Raw genomic sequence first — 9,134 nt, forward strand, 5'->3', positions numbered from 1 at the left:
TGAATTTTTGAATCCTTGAGGCAGTCTTGTCCATGTGAGCTGTCCAGCTCTTCCATTCTCTGGGTCTCACCATTCAAAGGCAAACAAGAGCTGACTATTAGGGTGTAGTCTCAGACAAAAGAAGGCATCTTTGAGATTAGGACCATGTACCATGCTCATTCAGGTGGCAAAGTGCTAAGAAGGTTGTAAGGGTTGGGTACTGTAGGATGGATGTCCTGTACCCTCTTATTGACTTCTCTAAGGTCCTGTGCCAGGCGATAGTCATTTGCTCCTGGCTTTTTTACTGTGAGTAAAGGGATGTTCCAAGGAGACTTGCATGGGACCATAATCCCTTGTTGAAGCAACCTGGTGATGTGGGGACGTATGCCTTCTCATGCTTCCTTGCTCATGGGGTATTGTCTGACCCTTATGGGAGTGGCCCCAGACTTGAGCTCAATTACCACTGTGGGGGGCATGCTTTGCCATTCCCATTCCTCCTGTCTCTGCCCAAGCTTGAAGGAATTGTATAAGCCAGTCTTGCAATCCGTCTAGGGGTCTTTTTTTGTTTTTCTTGGTATAATCAATATTCTTCTCCTAATTGTAAAGATAATGCTAAAGTCCGAGGTATTTCAGTCCCCCAGGACAATTCTGGTCCAGAGGGGGTGAAAGTAATCTGAGCTTTTAATTTCATTAGCAAGTCTCTTCCCAATAAGGGCATAGGGCGCTTGGGAATAACCAAAAATGAATGAGTTACTTGGCTCCTCCCCAAGTCTATTGTCCGAGAAGTAGTCCATGGATACGATTTTTGCCCCATGGCTCCAATTACTAGTGCCTTTTGGTTTTTTTACTTTTCCCAGAGGGGTTTTAAGCACTGCATATTTGGCCCCCGTATTGACCAGGAAACTCATAGTGGTCCCCTCCACTCTTAAAGTTACCCTAGGCTTGGGGAGGGTAACCGAGCCTCATCCCTCCTAATTTTCATCATTATCAAGTGCCAATACCTTAGCCCTTGTTTTATTCCTCCTAGGGCATTCTTTTGCCCAGTGACTCTTGCCCTTGTAATATGCGCATTGATCTTTTTCAAGGGGTTGTTGTTCTCTTCTGGGTCTCCCTGGCCCCTGCCTCTTCTCATCTCCCAGGTCCCCTGTCTGTCTAATCCTTCCTCTCTTATCTCCACCTACTACTGCAGCCAGTATTCTAGTCAAGTTCTCCTCCTGTTTTCTATCTCTTCTTTCTTCATCTTCTCTCCTTTCTCTTTTTTCTTTTTCCTGTTTCTCCTCCTCTGTCTCTCTCTTATAGTACACTTTCTCAGCTTCCTTAACCACATCTCATAAAGTATAATCATGCAATCACTCAATCCACTGTAATTTCCTCTTAATGTCAGGGGCTGACTGCCCAATAAAGGTCATAATCACAGGGCCTTGTTGTCCTTCAGACATAGGGTCAAAAGGGGTGTATCTCCTATAGGCTTCCATAAATCTCTCTAAAAACACTGAGGGAGGCTCAGTCATTCCCTAAAAGACGTCTCTTACCTTGGGTAAATTGGTGGGCCGATGTGCGGCACCTCTGAGACCCGCCACCAGAGCCCGACAGTAATTGGACAGTCTTTCCCTATCTTGTGCTGTGTTATAATCCCACTAGGGACAGGTTAAGGGGAATCCTTCCTCTATCTCTGCTTGGGTCTGGACCAGGCGTCAGTCACCATCTCAGACATTTTTCCGAGCCTCTTGAAGTATTCTTTCCTTTTCTTCTGTGGTGAATAGGGTCTGCAAGAGCTGCTGCTGATCATCCCAAGTAGGCTGGTGAGAAAACATCAGGGATTCTATCAACCCTGTAAGTGCAGCAGGATTCTTCGAAAAAGAAGGGTGATTAGTCTTCCAGTTGTAAAGATCTGAGGAGGAGAAGGGCCAGTATTGTAGAAGTTGTAAGTCATGTTGATCATTTGGGGGTGGCCCAACGGCCCTAAGGGGTAGTGCCACAGTGGAGTCAGCCCGTCCTGTAGGAGAGGGGGCTCCCCATCGACTCTGGGTTCCTGCTGAGGGCCTATCTGCTCCTCCAGTTGAAGCTGAAGAGACTGGGGGAGCCAATGGTTGGGGCACAGGCTGAGGTGCTTGGGGATAGGGTGGAGGGTAGGGGATAGGCCATTCAGGCGGTTCTTCTATTTCTGGATAAATTTTGAGCATTGGTGAGGGGGGGCTGTGCATGCCCTCTCTCACTGGTTGCGGCTTCGGTTTCTCTTTTGCTGCTGCTTTCTTTTGGACAGTCAAAATTCTGGAACCAGGGTGGCGGGGTGGAAGGAAAGGATGCACCCACTGGGGAGGGGAGTGTGCTAAATTTTCTCACACTGTGATGTACGGCTGCTGGTCCGGATGTGATCCTGGTCCTTCCTGGAAAACAATGGCCTTCATGGCCCTGATAGTAGGTAGATCAAACGTTCCCTGAGGTGGCCATCCTACCCCAAGGGTAGGCCGCTCTGAGGCACAAAACGTCTGCCATGGCCCCTTTTTTACTTTCACTGATAACATCCTCTCTCCCTAACGTCTGTGCAAAGGTCCACAGTCAGAGATACGGGAGTCGTCACAGATTGTCCCATGACAAGTATTACGAGAAACAAAAATACCAGGAAGACAATAGAAACCAGCACGTCCACACACATTCATCCAAGCCTGGTCTTGAATAACCAGCTAAACGCAGCCTCAGATGGGGTGGGATTCCTCTTCCACTACCTCCTTGGCAAAAGGAGAATTCTGTCTCCTTTGTTCTGAAAAACCACAGTCTCATCCATGGCTTCACTTCCAGATATATTGTCCAGGATTGTAAAACTGAGACACAGAACCACAGCAGCCTGACAAGCAGCTGAAAACTGAAACACAGAACCGCAGCTGCCTGACAGACTGCTGAAAACTGAAACAGAACCGCAGCTGTCTGACAGACAGCTGAAAACTGAAACACAGAACCGCAGCTGCCAGACAGACAGCTGAAAACTGAAACACAGAACCCAGTGGCTGCACTTCAGGCACACTACACTCATACCACACTCATACATTCATACATAATGTACCTTTAAGGGGCCTTTGAAGTTCCTGGGTGTCACGCAGATCCCGGACGAGCCCCTAAATGAAAGACCCCCGTAGGGAGCCCCACTCAAGTCCCGGGAGACCTACACCCAAAGAACACGAGAGACCGTCTTGATGTAAACACAGAGACAGTTTATTTGGAGCTCCGGTTCGACCCCCAATCTCATGCAGGAGGCAAGGGAATTGACCACGAGGCTCAGGGGTTAGGGGTTTATACAGGAAAAAGGTCTGGGGGAACAAAGGAATCAGTGTGGCTATACATGATTGGCTATTTTAAATGTAGTTTGTGCAGATTAGAGTTGAAAATTCCTAAAGGGGGGTTCTATTTGGGGTTTTTAGCTGACCTTCAACTATATCTAAGAGGACCAGGTGGCCCATTACTCAGTGTCTCCCCAGGCATGTCCTTGCATGTCTTGGCCCCAGATATGTCCTTGCATTTTTGCTCTATCTCTATGGTTTTATGTCTTCCTGATGTTTCAGTCCCTAGGATATCTAACAGCTTTTTTGCCTCTGCTTAGGTTTGTATTCACAGGCCTGGTCCACTGTCTTTATACATGCTTCAGACTCAATCTTTCTTTTTAAAACTTAATTTCCCCTTTCAATTTAAAAACATATTTTAAGTAAATAGAAATAAAACACATTCTTGTTTCCATCTTGTACCCCAACTCCTCCCAGAGATCCCCCTTCAATACCTACAATATCTTTTTGGCATATTCCTTAAAATTTATCAAATATTATAACAATAAAAATAAGTATTATAAAAGTTGTTTGATATAAAACAACAATCCATTTAAGTCTTATGTAGATGCTCATCTACAGCAATAGTGAAAATATACTTTTCTCAATATGAATTTTAAATAACTCTAAAGATATTAACTGTATATTTCAAAATAATACATCACTACTAGTATTTTTTCTTTTCTTTTTTTAAATATTTATTTATTATATGTAAGTACACTGTAGCTGTTTTCAGACACACCAGAAGATGGCATCTGATTTCACTACAGATGGTTGTGGGCCACCATGTGGTTGTTGGGATTTGAACTCAGGACCTTTGGAAGAGCAGTCAGTGCTCTTACCCACTGAGCCATCTCTCTTTTCCAAGTATTTTCTTAAATGAACATAAATATATAAAGTTTTTTTTTTGTTTGTTTTGTATTTAGTAGAGCTTAAAATCTTGTCTCTTACTGTGGTACAAGCTCAAAATAAGAACAATTTTTAGACATTGGGTTTCATTGTAATAAGGCTGTGCTTCAATGACCCTCACATCACCAATGGATTTTACCTCCGTTGTAGCTAAGCTGAAAGTTGACAGTTCTGCTGCACCAAGAAATCAATTGTAGGCTTGATTTTTGGATACAGACTTCTTGCTATGGTCAAAGATATTTGACTTGAGTGAGTGACTTTATTGTCTTTAATCTTATGGGTCTCATAAGATGACTCATTTGTTAACAGCACTTGCTGGTATTGGTTGGAAGGGACTTGTATTTAGCTTGTAGTACCCGCATGGTGACTCACAACTATTTGTAAGTCCAGTTCCAGGGTCTCTATTGGCTCACTGTGGCTTCCCTTGAGAATTCCCACTTGTGGTATATATGCAATGTGAAGGCAAAACACTCCTATACACAAACTATAAGTCTTTAAAAAGTTACATGTTATGATGAATTTCAACCATATGGAACATCTTGGTGATTCCAGCTCTGGTGATTTCTCAGAGCTCTGCTTGAAAAAATAGGTTGTTGTCATATTTCCATATTTTCCTTCTTATTCTGTTGTCATACTTCATGTCCCTGTTCACTCTATAAATGAATCTTCCTCTTATGTTTATGTCCTTATTCACTCTGTGTTCTACTTTTGGCTGCTGCAGGTTATTTTCACTCTCTATGTGTCATTAAAACTTCACGATTTTTTAAAAATGTTTGTTCTCTATGTATTGAAGGATATTCCATCTCTTTTGTGTATCACAGCATGTTATTCCTTTCACAAACTCCACATGGTTCTCAGGAGAGTTTTCACATTGAAAACGTGGGAAAGGAGATATTGTATGGCATGTAAATAAAGAAAACATCTAATAAAAAAAAGGAGAAAAAAGAAAACCTTTCATAAATATTTGAAAGCCTGGCTTACAGTTATAATTTTCTTCCATGAAAACATCAATTAAAAATTAACTGTACCATCTGTGTAAATATTTTTATGTATATTTCTTTTCTATGCCCCAATCAAAAACATGTGTACAGTACTTAAAATTATAAAAGAGTAAAATAAGACATTTAGAAAAAGCATTTACATTTCATTTTCCTGAATAACTTGTTCTTGTTTCATGTAAAGGGAAGGGCAAAATGTACAGGACTTGTTTATTTAGAATGTGGCTTCTTTATATTAATGAGTTTTTTCCTGGGCAGAGAGACAGATGTGTTTATTCTTTGATCTAATCCTTAAGACAGTTGTGTAGCTTTATCCACACACACCTTTAATTAAATTATTACTTTACCATTAAAGCATTTAAATTATGTACAAGGATTTAGACAGATAAAATAAGATTCTTGTTTTGAGACGTCATGACCTACCTGGCATGGGGCAGATGCTCTTTTAGGCTCCAGTCATTTTAAAATTGACACTTCTCTGTCTCCATGACAACATTTTTTTTCCTCTTCCTGTGACTAGAAGATTTCTCTATTGGAGGATTTCCCCATTCATCACTGAAGAGCATGAGGCTAAATCATTATTGAAAAATCTTGCAGAATTAGAGTTTCCCCTTCATCCCATTCTTGGAAGCCAAGAACAGATGCCAGAAAAGCAAGCAAAGTATCTGTCCTCTAGAGGGCTTGCCCTGAATATGCTGAGGTGTAGGGTTGAGATATGGTCTGGGAGTTAGAGACTGTTAATAGAGTTAAAATGTCTTCTCTCATGCTTATCTTGCAAGTTTCAAAACCAAGCAGAACTTTTTATGATTTAAAAAATATAATATGACATAAAACTAAGAATATGGTTAAAAATGTTAAAGTTATCTGTTTTACTCTAAAGCAGCACAGAACATAAGAAGTATAAACCAGCAAGAGTTTGTCTCAGGTGCTAAATACAGTAGATTATCTGTCACCATTTTATATAATGCCCATTTATATGCAAGCTCTCAACATTTAATTAACATAGCTTTTAGAATAATGGAGAATTAATGTCACATTACATGATATTAAATTCAGTTTTTTGGTTCTGTAAAGCATTATTATCCCAAACACTTTTATTTTAACTTTTCTTCTGGGGATCTGGTTGGTTCACTCATTACTTCTCAATATTTTTCCCCTGTTGCAGATACCTCTGGAATTGAGTAGAGAAGCACTTCTTCGACCAGCCAACCCCATTGTTTCAAAGGTTGTGCCACGGGATGCAGTCATAACTGGAGCGTGACTTTCCCTAAGAACATTGAACCCTTTAATTCACCTCATGAATGAATTCCAGATAAAAATGGGTCTTAATGGACTGGTCTTGAAGCTTGGTTATAGATTCAATGCATCCATTGATCTTTTTCAGTGTCTATAAAGGGTACCATCTAATATAAAAAAGATGACAAGTCAGTGACAGAACAGGAAATTCACCTTTACTGGTTCTCATGGGACCATCTTCATCCACATCTGGTTGTCTCTGTTAATTTCTTTTGAGCATTTTTTATAGTAACCATGTGTCTGTAATTTGATCAATAATTTTTTTAAGAAAGCATGAACTATTGTGGTAATTCTAATTATAGAATTGGTATCAGGTGTTTTAGTTGCAATGTTCTACAATAAACAATGCATGGAAAATATAAATATATATCTCTTAAAAATCCTTATTTTAAAAGTGTTTTTATATTCTTTGAGAGCTCCATTGAATGTATTTTGATCATATTAAATCCTTTCCTCTGACTCTTCCCAGATTCTATCCTATTTCCTTTCCCACCTACTTTATATTCTCTCATAGTGTTTCAGAACAAACCAAAAATTATGGGGTCTAGGTTTTGTTGGATAGCTATTCCTGGGTGTGAGGTCTGCCCTGACGTGTACTTGATATGCCCAGTATCACCCAATAGAAGAAAACTGATCTATCTGTCTCAGGAACTCTCAGCTTACAAGGTCTCCTTGGCTAGAGGGGGGACTGTGAGTTCATATGTACAGCTGTATGTTGTGTCTGGAGTGCTGTTTCCTTAAAGTCATCCACTACCTCTTAGAATCTTTTTTCTTTCTATTCAACAAACATCTTTGAGCTTTGAGGGGAGACTTATGCTATAGACAGCCTAACTAGCTAGAGTTGAGCATTTCAAAGTCTCTTAATCTTCACAAGTTTTAGGTTTTCTTGTTAATTATTGACTATTGGATAAAAAGATTTCTCTAATGAGAGTTGAGGGATTCACTATTCTATGCCTATGGCAGTATTTTATTAAGAATCTTTTTTATTGCTACATTCATTTAATAGCTTAATCATAGTAGATTTTCTCCTAGAACTCATGACATATCTAGTCTCAGGTTTGTGGCCTCATAGACAGTATCAGTTATTGACCTCATCTCATAGAGTTGAAATCCAACTTAAAAAGTGACTGGTTACTCCCATCACATCTGTGCCACAGTTGCATAACACTATGCTCTAGTGGGCATGTCTTTCAGGTAGAAAATTATCGTAGCTTACATGGTTTATAGCTGTGTGAGAGTGATAATTATTTTGCTCATCCAGTATTGTATACATCATATTCCAGTACTATAAACATGACTCCATGACCTGAGGTTTTTACCTATATTAAAAGGGAAGATAGAAATTTGAATGAGGGAGAATTAGAAACATAATATTTTTTAAAATGTATTAAAAATTTTATTCTTTGAGAATTTCATATTTGTATAACAATATATTTTATTTATATACATCCATACTTCATCTCAAATTCCTTTCAGTGTCCTACCAAATCTACTCAAACTTCATGTCTTATTTTCTGTTTATAATAACTAAGTCTAATTAATGTTGCCATTATATACACAGTTTGGGGCCATTCATTTGAGTAGAGGTAACTATCTGGGGCTACTGAAGTAAAACTGTCCCTCTCTCCCCTAGTATAGCAGTAAATAGTTAATCATCTCCTTATTTCTCAGGTGGGATAGCCTGGTTGAATCCACCCCAATGCTCTGGAGTCCCTGAATGAAAGGCACAAAGCTCAAAATTATTTTTAATATGCCTTAACTATCTCAATGGTTGGCCCTAGAACTCATGACATATCTAGTCTCAGGTTTGTGGCCTCATAGACAGTATCAGTTATTGATTTCATCTCATAGAGTGGGCCTGAAATCCAACTTAAAAAGTGATTGGTTACTCCCATCACATCTGTGCCACAGTTGCATAACACTATGCTCTAGTGGGCATGTCTTTCAGGTAGAAAATAATCGTAATTTTATACTCTTGTATCTCCACGTGACTAATACATTCATGTCTGATATTCCTGAGTTAATATTTATTGAATCTACATTTTATCTTTGCTACTACCCCAGATGCAATTGAGAATGGGCCCCTTCTGGGGCTGCTTTTCCCTTTGAACCTACATTTTGACTATGGCTTCATTTTGTACCTTCTTGGTGTGGTTTGTCCTATGTCATTCTCATGGTGGGGCTCTTTTTCTTCTCTCCTCTGTTTCTTGCCTCAGAACCTTACTAATCCCACCCCTGTCTCCCTCCCCAGCCATTGGCTGTTAGTAACATTATTTCCCAATCAGAACCAACAGGTGGCAGTCTTCCTCGAGCCTATGTGTAGGACAAAGTAAATAGGTTTTTGGATAACATAATTAGCTTGAGATCATTAGCCACTACATTCTTTCACTTTTTGTCTATTACAAAGGGTTTTTCTTTCAGATATACATAGAAAATAATTATAACTATTATGTAAACTATGAGGTATGATGCATACTAATAACTTCCAGTCCACCAATATTGTCAATATAGGTACATTATTCTAACATCTATCTTAACTTAAAGAGTTTACAGTTCTTTGCAATCCTCTACTATACATATGCTGCCAGAGCCATCAGTCCCACCATGTGTGCTCCTTGGTTGGTGGTTGGGAGCTCTG

The 9,134-nt window shown here is 39.8% G+C and overlaps 1 pseudogene; it reads left to right on the plus strand.

Moving 5' to 3' along the window:
* LOC116104703 overlaps positions 1-6,461 on the plus strand; it is a 49,960-nt pseudogene extending 43,499 nt beyond the window's left edge.
* The last annotated feature ends 2,673 nt before the right edge of the window (positions 6,462-9,134 follow it).

This window comes from Mastomys coucha, unplaced genomic scaffold (assembly GCF_008632895.1).
Source record: "Mastomys coucha isolate ucsf_1 unplaced genomic scaffold, UCSF_Mcou_1 pScaffold22, whole genome shotgun sequence".
NCBI classification, from domain to species: domain Eukaryota; kingdom Metazoa; phylum Chordata; class Mammalia; order Rodentia; family Muridae; genus Mastomys; species Mastomys coucha.